The sequence below is a fragment of the Scylla paramamosain genome, chromosome 12 (genome assembly GCF_035594125.1).
Source record: "Scylla paramamosain isolate STU-SP2022 chromosome 12, ASM3559412v1, whole genome shotgun sequence".
NCBI classification, from domain to species: domain Eukaryota; kingdom Metazoa; phylum Arthropoda; class Malacostraca; order Decapoda; family Portunidae; genus Scylla; species Scylla paramamosain.
This window is the reverse complement of record NC_087162.1, coordinates 23,549,426-23,562,947: the sequence shown is the minus strand read 5'-3', so window position 1 is coordinate 23,562,947 and position 13,522 is coordinate 23,549,426. Positions and strand designations below refer to the sequence as shown.

Sequence of the window (13,522 nt, the reverse complement as noted above, 5' to 3'; positions counted from 1 at the left end):
ACACACACAGAGGAGTTCAGAGAGCACGCGACACACAGGCGGTGGCGCACACATCAATTCAACGTTATCACATCCCACCACACTCCGCGACACACTCCTTCACACACCAACCCCCCTGATAATAACTCCCTAACCCCCCCTAACGCCCCCCTCTCATTACTCAGCAAAATCATCCTCCCTCCTCCTCACAGCTCCCCCTCCTTTATTACCTCCTTACCTCATTACCTCCCTCCTCCTCCTCCTCCTCCTCCTCCTTCTCCACTTCCTGTGCCAATTCCACAAACCTACATATTCCAACTTCTCAAATATAGGTTTTCCTCTCTCTCTCTCTCTCTCTCTCTCTCTCCTCTCTCTCTCTCTCTCTCCTCTCTCTCTCTCTCTCTCTCTCTCTCTCTCTCTCTCTCTCTCTCTACTCTTATTTCAAGCACTAGTTTCTCTCTTCCTACGCCTTGTCGCATTCTCCCTCTGATAGATACTCTTCTTTTCCTTCTTTTCTTCTTCTTCCTTCTCCTCCTTATCGTCCATTACAACTATCACTTCCTCCTCCTCCTCCTTCTCCTCCAAGTAAGGATTGCAGAACTCAACTCATATCCAGAGTCCCGTCCGTATATCCAGGTTGTAAGCCGTGCCACACACCTGCTCGACTCATAGCGCTCCGTGTGTGTGTGTGTGTGTGTGTGTGTGTGTGTGATGGGAAGTGGTTTGTATGCGTCTCAGAAATTTATATACGTTTATGCAAGCTTACCTACGAGTGACATACAAATGGGAAATATACGAACGTACACACACACACACACACACACACACACACACGCACACACACACACACACCACACACACACACACACACACTGACCTCTGCTTTAAGTTATGTGAAGCAAAATTCAAACGGTACTAATAAATCGTGAGCTGACACACACACACACACACACACACACACACACACACACACACACACACACACACACACACATACGGAGAGCTAAACACACCATATTCACCAATTTGTAACGCACTACACAATCACCGGACATAATGCTGGCAACAAACACCGCATAAGAGCAAAACACACACACACAACACACACACACACAAAGGAACCACTATTACACATTATGATCGAGTATTATATGTATAAAAAAAAAGTCGCATTTCATTACCTTATCCCACAAAAATCAGGAAAAGGGGGAAACGAGATAAAGGACACTGGAAATATTACTCATTACTACTACTACTACTACTACTACTACTACTACCACCATCAATCAGCTGACAATACGAAGCACATCAACCCATTTTCTCCGTCTTCCAAGGATAACTAATGTAATTTACACGTTATAATCATATTCTTCTGCCCACGCTGTTACAAATTGCCTTCATCATAATCATTATAACCCAGAGGACAATATCATTAGGAGCGAGTGGCAATGCTCTCTCTGCAATGCTCTCTCTCTCTCTCTCTCTTTCTTTCTTTCACAAACAGACGCACAGACCGGTTCCTACGCAAGTGGTTCGGTACAGTGCCTCGGTACAGTGCCTCAGAACGGCACAATCTGCAGACCGCGTCTGGGAACTGATATTACAGTGTGTGTGTGTGCGTGCGTGTGTGTGTGTGATTCACCTACGGTCGTCTGCTGGTCGCCCAGCCAGCCGTTCCGTTACGGAAAGAGCTCAGAGCTTAAAGTGACCAATCTTCGGGTAGGACTGAGACCAATGACACCGGGACAGCGAGGTCACAACACCTCAGGTTACATCCCGTACCTACTTGCTGCTAGGTGAACAGGGGCTACACAGTAAGAGGCTCGCAAGCATTATTTCCTCGCCGCGGCCGGGATTCGAACCCGGGCCTTTTTGGTTGTGAGCCGAGCGTGCTAACCACTACACTACGCGGTGTGTGTGTGTGTGTGTGTGTGTGTGTGTGTGTGTGTGTGTGTGTGTGTTGTTTCTGCTGTTGTTATTGTTGTTACTGGAATTTTTTTATTCCCACTGTCATTATCATCATCGTCATCATCATCACACAGCAAAAACTTTACTCTCGTGACAAAATCGAGGTCGTTTGGCGCAATGCCCGCAAAAAAACACTAATAAATGAAGTAAAAAAACAATGGGAGAGTAATCGGATACAATTACCATGAACGAGGTGGGGGAGGAATGCGGGAGAAGGGCGTGGGCGGCGCAGCACATAACGGGAAGAGATACCGCCCTTTACTAAGCACTGTATCCCCCCTAACCCCTGCACTTGCATGGCTGGAGTGGCGGGCCTTTGCTTGCTACTCCCTGTCCTTTGCATATCTGTAAAGAGTTGGTCAGGATGTGAGCAGATCGATAGATAGGTGGATGAATAGGGATAATTCAAGTAAAAACCACATACGTTAACTATAAAAGATTTCCCCTAACCTTGACTTATTTGTTATAGGAGACATAGAGAAGCAATCCTATAAACAAGAAACAACTAAAGCAACCACATTTACACTCGATCTTATTTAAGCGCCTATCTTTAACATAGTGAAAGGGAGAACAGATCGGTGTTCCTGGCCCGCTGTCAGTGTGCAGGCCTCCGCTCAGAGCCTCGCCCGATAGTCGTGCCGCGGAGATGGGCATCCCTCCTTGCCGCTCCGCCTGAAGGATGGGATTTCCAGATCTCGATTAACCTGAAGCGCGGCAGGAAGGTTTTCGAGCCACACTGCTGCTGCTGCTGCTGCTGCTCGATGTTCCCTTCATCCCATCCATTCAGTCACGTAGTCATTCTGGTACAGCCACACTGCCTGCTGCTGCTGCTGCTGCTACTGTTGCCTCGGGCTGCCCACTCTCTCTCAAAGGTAAATGCCATCGACGTGAAGATTTTACCAAAAAATAATTCCCTATTAAAAAAATAAAAGTCCAGTTTAACTATAGCCTAACTTAACCTACTTTGATTTTTTTTTTTCAATCTAACATTACCAGACTAAACCTGACATAACATATACTTAACCTAACCTACCTTAATCTCCCATGAATCAAATTATTTACAATTAACCTAACGCAGTCTGCCTGAACTAAGTTAAATTAACCGAATTTAACCTGACCTAACCAAATAGAACTAAAATTAATTTATCATAGAGGAATATATACGAGTATATATATATATATATATATATATATATATATATATATATATATATATATATATATATATATATATATATATATATATATATATATATATATATATATATATATATATATAAAGGAAATCTAGAGGATGGAAAGTTCGTGGTATAACTTTGTAAAAAAACATACCGTATAGGATTACTCAGATCCCACAGACACACACGCTCCCGACGTTGCGTCTGTCGCTGCCCGAGCTTTTCACATTGTTTCCTTTATATATATATATATATATATATATATATATATATATATATATATATATATATATATATATATATATATATATATATATATATATATATATATATATATATACTTTTTTACTTAAATGATCCCTATTCATATATATATATATATATATATATATATATATATATATATATATATATATATATATATATATATATATATATAGGAAGATTGACAAACACTTCACAACTATTAAAAGCCTCATTAATTGCACGAATTAAGCAAACAAAGGATGCGTGATGTGTTACTGCCAGGCAACACACCCTCATGTGTGTCTTCACCCATGTATTCAGATGGTGGTTGACAATGTTTCAGTAACCACGGACTAAACATGGAAAACAAAGAGCAGATCCGTATTTCACTGGAAACAGAAATGCCACGAGAAGAAACAACCCGCTCGCCTTCTCTGTGTTGTCGGTGTCTGGGAATCATCGCCATAACAACGGACCTCAGCCAGTTTTAATTAACCATCCCGCTGCTAAGACTCCTAAGGCTTATTAACCCTTTTCTTGGTAACGAGACTACGACATTTGTACCTGCGCTCCTAAATGTTTTTCTCTCTCTCGTCAAAACTGTTTTCATGAAGGCTAAAGAGGTGACTGCTAGCGTTCTCATTGTTGTTTTTCCTATTACTGATGCGTAATTCTTGTCAAACTACCTCTAAAGTCATGAAAGCATCCTAGATAACAGCAGCAACTTTCAGATACGATGCAAAAGTTTTTGAAAATACAAATCTTATTACCTCATTAATTTTCAAGACGATTTTATAGACCAAAGATTTGCATTTCTCCATCTATCACTCCTAAGGCCTTCAGGAGCTGGCGATCACGCTCTCATTTTCCGTCAGCTTTAACAACGTTCAGCAGAAACCCTATCACTCAATGAGCTAAATTTTAAGTTGCAAGGCTGGGGTAAAATCTCGAAAGAAACTGACGGTACGAGTAGTGATGGAGCAGATTAACTATTTAGTGTCCGTAGTCCTCGTTTGTGGTCGGGAAAGTAGTCTATAAAGAGTTACTGAAATGAAGAAATTAGGTCCATCTTCCTGTACATTTTTGTCTGATGCAGGAAGAGACTACTTTTAACAGACTACCACTGAAGTTACTGGAATATTCAAGGATGTTTTCATGAATGTAGTGATACTTCAGCAATAATTCTGTGTCCTCAAAGGGAAGATAGTGATAGTTTAGCAATAATAACTTACCATCAAAAGGAAGGTATTATAAGTTTGAAAATAATGATAGTTTAGCAATAATAACTTACCATCAAAAGGAAGGTATTAGAAGTTTGAAAATAATGATAGTTTAGCAATAATAACTTACCATCAAAAGGAAGGTATTAGAAGTTAAGATAATTACGTATGTACAATCAGAGGAAAACGCTGACGTAATAACACTTCAACGTTAACTAATCATCTCTATGGCCTTTAAAGACAATCTGAAGGAAGACAAGTTTTGGTTTAAGTTTGGTTTAATTAATAGTGTACTCTGTGATGGAACAGTGTTAGCCTTGCCACGCGCTAACAAGACTAAATACAAAGAGTCACATCTAGATTTTAGTAAGGAAGATGTTATTTAATGTGAGCAGTCTTTTATAAGCTCACAGCAGGTCAAGAGTTTAGTGTGCTTAGTCTTGTTTATGCTGAATAGCCAGCCGTCACTCAAATGAAGCAACTCGAGTCGCGTATCATTGGCAATAAAAAAATAATAATAATGAAAAATAAATAGATAAATAAAATGGCTTCTCTCTCGGATCTTCTACCGGTTTCTCTCTTTTTGGGGAAGGAGATTATGAGCAGATTTTTCTTTCCATCCATTAATTTTATCTATTTACTTATATATATTTTACCATTTCTAAAATTTTATTTGACTTTTATTTCTTTTCCCATAAATACACGACAAAATCTAAGGGGTGATCAGTAACACTCTACAATTTGATCAGAAGCTCGCGTCTGTACTCAGCTCAGATTACCCATGAGTGTAGGACAAGAAAAAAATAAATAAATAAATACCATTCACTTAAAATAGCCAACACAAAAAACACACAAAAACAAAAACTACGACCTAGTTCGACCTATAATAATAAAAACAATAACAATACGACTCACCAATCATACCTTCATACACACATACACACACACACACACGCAGAAAAAAAAATGTTGATTCATAACCTCATGAAAAAAGGGTGAAAAATGAGAACACATTTACTATATCTCAATTTTTAAGTGCCACGGACAAGGGACATAAATAATACACAAATAAATAAATGGCTTTTGGTATGATGCAACCCTGCCAGCGACCTCCCTTTGTCCCTTTGTCCTCCCCATTCCTCTACTGACAGGCAGGGGAAAGGAAGGAAGGGGAGGAAAGGGAGGAAAGAGAGAGAGGAGGAACTTATTATCTACCTGTCTGTACCTTGGCAATGGGGTGACAGCCTCATCCAGCGGCAGGGTGGAGGGGCGAAGGGAAGGGGAGGACGGGAAAGTAATAGGGTGAATGGGGAGGGAGGGGGGGAAAAGGGAAGCGACAACACAGTAATAACCTACACTAATTTCTATCTTCTTCTCTTGTTTCCTTTCTCCTTCTTTTATTTTTTTCTCTCTCTTCCATTTCATTTTCTTGTTCATATTCCTTCAAATCTTCCTCATATTTTCCCTTCACTTCGTCCTTTTCCCTCCTATTTCTCTCTCTTCCTCTATGAATACTCCACTTATTCTCCCTCTCTTCCACAATGAAACGCACATACAGTCGAAACTTTTCCTATTCTTCATACACACACACACACACACACACACACACACACACACACACACACACACACACACACACACAGAACTCAAACCAATAGCGCAACTTGCACATAATTATCAATCTCTCTCTCTCTCTCTCTCTCTCTCTCTCTCTCTCTCTCTCTCTCTCTCTCTCTCTCTCTCTCTCTCTCTCTCTCTCTCATATATTCTCGTATTAAAAGATTATATTATCATGTTTTTTAACCGTTCATTTTATTTATTTATTTTTTCTATTCCACTAATCACGTCTCACTTCTTTTCCTCCTCCTCCTCCTCCACTACCTTCTTCCTTCATTCACCCAGCATCCCTCTCCTCCTCGTCCACCTCCTTCTCCTCCTCCTTTTATAACCAAGCGTACAGCAAACTTCTCCCCCGCCTCCTCTTCTTCTTATTCCTCCTCCTCCTCCTCCTCCTCCTCCTCCTCCTCCTCCTCCTCCTCCTCCTCCTCCTCCTGCTCCTCCTCCTGCTCTATCAACAACCTGATTCCCCTAAGCTCTATTTCCTCCTTTTCCACCTAATACTTCTTCATCCTCCCTCCTCCGCTACCAAAGTTTCTTCCTCCTCCTCCTCCTTCTCCTTCTCCTCCTCCTCCTTCTCCTCCTCCTCCCCGCCCTCTACCTTATTACCGTTCATCTTGTTGACTCAGGGATGTGTGTGTGTGTGTGTGTGTGTGTGTGTGTGTGTGTGTGTGTGTGTGTGTGTGTGTGTGTGTGTGTGTGTGTGTGTGTGTGTGTGTGTGTGTGTGTGTGTGTGTGTGTGAATGTAGGACCAAGGGAGGAACGAATTAAGGGGTGAGGATGGAAAGAGAGGAGGAGGAGGAGGAGGAGGAGGAGGAGGAGGAGGAGGAGGAGGAGGAGGAGGAGGAGGGAAAAGTAAGGATGAGGAAGAGAATGACGAGAGGGAGGAGGAGAATGGGGATGGGAAGGAGAACGAAAAGAAGGAAAAGAAGGAGAAGGAGAAGGAAGAAGAGGAAGAGCAAAAGGATAAAAAAGCAAGAGGAAGAAGAGGAGTGTAGTACAGAATGCCTTTTCCTTCCAGCGATGAGAAAATATTTTAACTTATTCAGACACAATCTCTCTCTCTCTCTCTCTCTCTCTCTCTCTCTCTCTCTCTCTCTCTCTCTCTCTCTCTCTCTCTCTCTCTCTCTCTCATAATATATATTGGGACACGGACGAGTATCCATTGATTAGTGGTTTGAGAGAGAGAGAGAGAGAGAGAGAGAGAGAGAGAGAGAGAGAGAGAGAGAGAGAGAGAGAGAGAGAGAGAGAGAGAGAGACGCACCCCTCTAATTCACCTAATCCTTATATTGCCTCAAATCACACCCTATGCTGAGACAAAGCATCCATAACGCACACACACACACACACACACACACACACACACACACACACACACACACGAGATCAACCTACAAATATCTCACTGAAGACACACACACATACAGACAAACATTCACCCATACACACAAATATTGACGTTACCGATCAATTACAACTATACAAAAGAAAACGAAGAAGACGAGGAAAACGTGTGATTGTCTCGTGTGCTCATTAACATCTAGCTTATATTAACAATCAAATATTAATGCTTCAAAATATTCATATCTTTTTTTCCTTTTTTTCTTTGTGCACCTGAAAAAAAAAAGTGTGCAGTTGATGGGAAAGGGATGAAAGGGCTTCTCTCTCTCTCTCTCTCTCTCTCTCTCTCTCTCTCTCTCTCTCTCTCTCTCTCTCTCTCATATTATGTCTTCTCTCCGTATTTTGTCGTTTTTTCATATATTTCCTTATATTTCCTTATATTCGGTCATATTCATTCTCTCTCTCTCTCTCTCTCTCTCTCTCTCTCTCTCTCTCTCTCTCTCTCTCTCTCTCTCTCTCTCTCTAGATCGATCCAAATGACGGTAGGGGAATCAGAACCTTTGATATGCGTCACTTTGGAGTACAGGCCTTTGACTGCCGGGTATTTTTACTATTGCACCTCTCTCTCTCTCTCTCTCTCTCTCTCTCTCTCTCTCTCTCTCTCTCTCTCTCTCTGAAGCTCACACTCACACTCCTCTATCGCTTCACATTTTTTCCCCCAACAAAAGACACAAATACAAAATAACTGAGGGCCAACACGCAGGCTTCTCTCTTCCTCGCCGCAGCGCACGGAGGAGGAAGGGTGGCGAGGGTGCAGCAACGTGTTCTTCGGGTAGGTAACGCCAGGCCAATACTGTGGAGTCTCGCTATACGCTGATTCAATACCCCACGCCACCAGGCAGGCCACATCATCCCCAGGCACGCAACACCTGCCAAGGAATTCAGGGCTACCTCTTCACCACTACCTGCTTGCTTCGCCGCCTTCTTGTTTTCTTCCTCCTACTCCTCCTCCTTCTCCTCCTCTTTCTTTACCTTCTGCTCCTGTGCCTTCTTGTTCTCTTCCTCCTCCTCCTCCTCCTCTTTTTTATTCTTCTGCTCCTGTACCTTCTTGTCCTTTTCCATTGTCTAATTCTTCTCCTCCTCCTCCTCCTCCTCCTCCTCTCATCCTGTTGTTCTATGGGTGGTAATTGTATCAGTGCAGTCTCTAGGGTGTCAGTCACAGTCCCCGTAAACACCCCCGTGAGGACGAATAAATATGTTGCTGCTTGTTCTTTCTTTATGTTCCTTTGTATGATTTTACTACTACTACTACTACTACTACTACTACTATTACTACTACTACTACTACTACTACTACTATTACTATTCACATGCCCACATTACCTCGCTCCCACTTAACATAAATGAACGTGCTAAATGTGTGTGTGTGTGTGTGTGTGTGTGTGTGTGTGTGTGTGTGTGTGTGTGTGTGTGTGTGTGTGTGTGTGTGTGTGTGTGTGTGTGTGTGTGTGTGTGTGTGTGTGTGTGTGTGTGTGTAAATGTACAAACTAGTGGAAAAAGGCAGATATTGATGAAAAGGCAGGCTGTTAGATAGATAGATAGATAGACAGACAGACAGACAGCTACAGATAGACGGATAAACATAGAGGCGCAAATGAAAGTGGATAGATCGACAGACAGAGAAAAATAATTACAAAACAAAAATAAGTAAACATACCAAAAAAAAAAAACAGACAATAGACGCAGCCATAAATATACAGCGAAACAAAATATTCATACATGCATACAGCGACAGCGGCAGCACCATCAAGGCCAGCCCGGCTATACAATACGTGTCACAAGAATACAGCAGAATACGGACGCATGGAAAAATACACCAGCAAAACAAGTCGGAATCAAGCAATACTGTATCCTGCGCCTGCACATTTATATCTCTACATCAGCACAGCAATTTCAGGAAGTAGAATGACCTCTCCCTCCTCTCCCTGTTCTCCCTCCCGTCCTTTTCGCCTTTTTCCTCTCCCTGTCATATCTATACCCACTGGTGCTGCTCTCCCTTCTATATATCTCCTCACTTTTCTCTCCTTCCATATTCTCCCTACCCTCCTCTCTCTCTCTCTCTCTCTCTCTCTCTCTCTCTCTCTCTCTCTCTCTCTCTCTCTCTCTCTCTTTCTTTCTCCCCTTCCTCAGTGTTGTTTCTCATCCTCTCTGCCTTTCCATTTCCTTTACTTCTCTCTCCATCTCTTTCTCTCTCTCTTTTCTTCTCTTGTCTACGTACTACTCTATCTAATTCCTATATTCTCTCACTTTTCTCCTATCTCTCCCTCTCTCTCCTTCCACAGTGTTGTTTCTCCTTTTCACTGCCTTTTCCTTCACCAATCCTCTATTTTGTTATCCCTACCTTCCTTCCCCTCACGCCCAGTTATTTCCCTCCCCACTTCCCTTTCATATTTTTCCACCTTTCAACCAAAAAAAAAAAAAAATCTAACTCTCTCCCTTCTCCCTTCACCAATCTCCCATTTCATTATCCCTCTCCCTTTCCTCACACCCACTCACATCCCAGGCCCTTCCTCTATTCTCATCCTCTCCCTGCCCCTTCCGCCTCCACCCCCCACATCCTCTCCCTTGCCTGGGTCAGATGAAACAAAACACGGAACTGGACACGAGGCGAGTTTTTGACATGTGCAGGCAAATTTAATATCGAGACCCAGTCGCCTTCCTGCCTGGGCCAATTAGTGGTCTGGGAAGCGGTAGAGGGTCACAGGATCAAGTGGTGGGGATGGTGAGGGAGGGGGACTGGGAGACAGGGAAGGGGGTATATAACTCTGTGGAAGGGAATGAAAGGGGAGGATCGGATAGAAGTCGTGAGGAGGGAGGTATGGGGTGAAAGTAGGGAAGGGGAAGGAAAGTTAGGTAGGGAAAAGGTGGAGAAGGGGAGTGTTGGGGAAGCTTGGTGAGGAGAGAGATGGGGTGGTGGTGGTGGTGGTGGTGGTGGTGGTGGTGATGGTGGTACAGCAGTTGTTCTCCTCTTCCGCCATCATAACACAGCTAGTACTAAAAATACAACTATAACAACAACCACTACTACTACTACTACTATTACCATTAATACAACCACTACTACTACCACCACTACTTCTACTACTACCACTTCCACATCAAACAATCGCACCAGAATAAGTTCCAGAAGGAGATATTCAAATATACATGAAGCATGAAAAAGGTGAAGAATACAAAATGGGGAAGATAAGTTTTGCATGAGTAAGTGGGTGAGTGAGGGAAGGAGGGAGGGAGAGGATGGTGGGAGGGAGGGAGAGGATGGTAGGAAGGGGAACGAGGGAACGGATGGGGGATAGGAAAAGAAAACAGAGTAACAACTTGAGTTCACAGGAATAAGGAATGTAGGTTGAGAAGGAATATGGAGATGAAAGAAAAGAAAATTAAATGAATGAAAAATTAACAGGAAGAGATGGGAAGAGACAGAGAGAAGAAAATAAGAAAGAAAATTAGAGAGGGGAAATGATTAAAATGGAAACAGGGGCGGACATATAGAGGAGAAAGGAAGAAAAAGAAAACAAAGGAAAAAGGAATGAAAAGAAAACGAAACTGAAAGAAACGGAAGAAACATATAGAAGAAAGACAAGGAAAGGAAACGAAGTAGAAATAGGGAGAGACTGGAGGGACTACGGAAAGAGAAAACGGAATTGGGGGGAAGGGAAGGGAATTGAAGGTCATGTTAGGAAGGTTAGCATAGTTATTCCTCGCACGTGGCAAGGAAAGAAAAAGGTTCCGGGAAAAATGTAACCCCTGCCATTTATTGCCATCACGAGAAAGATTTTGTAGGGAAGGAAAAAAGGAGGATAAAATACACGCTACGCTCAGAGAATATCAATTTGCGTCGCTAGAATGAAGTGAATACAGACCTAAGCTACTCTTTTTTGTATCGTCAGCGCTTTTTTTTTTGGGGGGGAGGGAGGAGGGAGAAGGGAGAGTGAGGGCACAGTAGTAAGTATACAATATTCAAATTTACTCCTTTTGGCAAACACGTAAAATTGTGATAGCCAGGTTCAGTGAGGTGTGTGTGTGTGTGTGTGTGTGTGTGTGTGTGTGTGTGTGTGTGTGTGTGTGTGTGTGTGTGTGTGTGTGTGTGTGTGTGTGTGTGTGTGTGTGTGTGTGTGTGTGTGTGTGTGTGTGTGTGTGTGTGTGTGTGTGTGTGTGTGTGTGTGTGTGTGTAGCTGTACGTACCCAGTTGCTAAATTTATACATGGAATTTGGGTTAAGCTAATGTTGTGCTATTTACATAATATCTACTTTTATGTAATCCACTTTTAAACCCTCGCGGATATTTGGCCCGCATCGCTTCGCCGTGCCTCCGTCATCTATCGCAAATCCAATTCAAGTTTCGCCTCTCCAGGTAACTAGATTCAGAAATATCGTTAAAAATAAAAATAAATGAATAAACAAAAAAAATAAAAAATCTTCCATATATATATAAACTTTTTACTAACTCAATCTTAGTTTTTTTTACTACTTTTTTTATTTATTTTTCATTTATCTATCATGTATTATTTCTGATAGGAAAGTACGAAATCCCATCTATTCCAACCCATCTACTTGTTTCCTCGATATTTTATTTACTATGTTGTTTTTTGTATCGTTAATGCTTTTCCCTTCCTTTATTGTTCAGTGTGTGTGTGTGTGTGTGTGTGTGTGTGTGTGTGTGTGTGTGTGTGTGTGTGTGTGTGTGTGTGTGTGTGTGTGTGTGTGTGTGTGTGTGTGTGTGTGTGTGTGTGTGTGTGTGTGTGTGTGTCCTGTACTTTATAAGCTCCATTGGCGTATATATCGTTGCGAAATTATTTTGGTAATATGAAAATAAAAGTACATTACCATATATGCAAAGTAAACAGTGGGAAAACTCGCAATATAAATACAACTACCATCCACTCCAACCTTATTTAATATCTATCCCATCCACCCACACCCACAATATCGACTCCCCCTCCCTCCACCCACACACACATCTAGCCCAACATCCAGCCATCAACACCATCCACATTACCCCTATTCGTCAACATCCATTCGTCCACCTTGACACGCACAGCATCCACAAACACTCCCTTCTAGCATAACATCCAACCATCCATACTAACACCCCACAGCATGCACATTACTGCCATAACGGTAAAGATAGCAAGAGATACAACACTGCGACGATGAGAGAGGAGCAGTTAGCAGCAGATGGGGGAGGGTTGAAGAGAAAACTGGCAGAGACGACTCAGAACGCCTAACTTCACAAAAACTGCTTTAAGATAAATTTGAAGTGTGAAATTTCTTGTTTAGATTATTAGTAAACGAAGAGGGGGACAGTTCAGCGTCAATGAAGAAGACTGGATACTTGTCTGGAAGGTTGTGTCGAGTTGATACATAAAAGAACTAGAGTTTTTGAGGCATTAAACACCATAAATTTGCTCTGCCCCAAACAAAAACTTTAGAGAGATCTAAAATCAGGCGTTCTGTGGCTTCTCTGCGTGTGCGTGTGTTACTCTATTCATTCACTCCCATGCAATATACATTCATACATACAACACATATTCAAAAGCTCACAGTATCCTCAATAAATTTTAATACTTAAACCTACAGCCACAGTTTGTCATGCATACTTTCACAAGCATCTCTCTCTCTCTCTCTCTCTCTCTCTCTCTCTCTCTCTCTCTCTCTCTCTCTCTCTCTCTCTCTCTCTCTCTCTTTCGGTACATTAACCAAGGAAGGATGCACTAAACTTGGTATTATAAGAAGCTGATTCAGAGAGAGAGAGAGAGAGAGAGAGAGAGAGAGAGAGAGAGAGAGAGAGAGAGAGAGAGAGAGAGAGAGAGAGAGAGAGAGAGAGAGAGAGAGAGAGAGAGAGAGAGAGAGAGAGAGAGAGAGAGAGACGAGAGACGAGAGACGAGAAAGTGAAGACAGAGAAAAAAGACA

At 42.2% G+C, this 13,522-nt stretch overlaps 1 long non-coding RNA gene across 1 annotated transcript in view; it reads right to left on the bottom strand.

The window, feature by feature from the left end:
• The window catches only part of LOC135105450 (uncharacterized), a 147,559-nt gene extending 144,640 nt beyond the window's left edge, over positions 1-2,919 (bottom strand). Inside the window, exon 1 of the long non-coding RNA XR_010270851.1 lies at positions 2,131-2,919. This is a non-coding gene — a long non-coding RNA (uncharacterized LOC135105450). The remainder of the gene's footprint in view (positions 1-2,130) is intronic.
• Between the last annotated feature and the right edge of the window lie 10,603 nt (positions 2,920-13,522).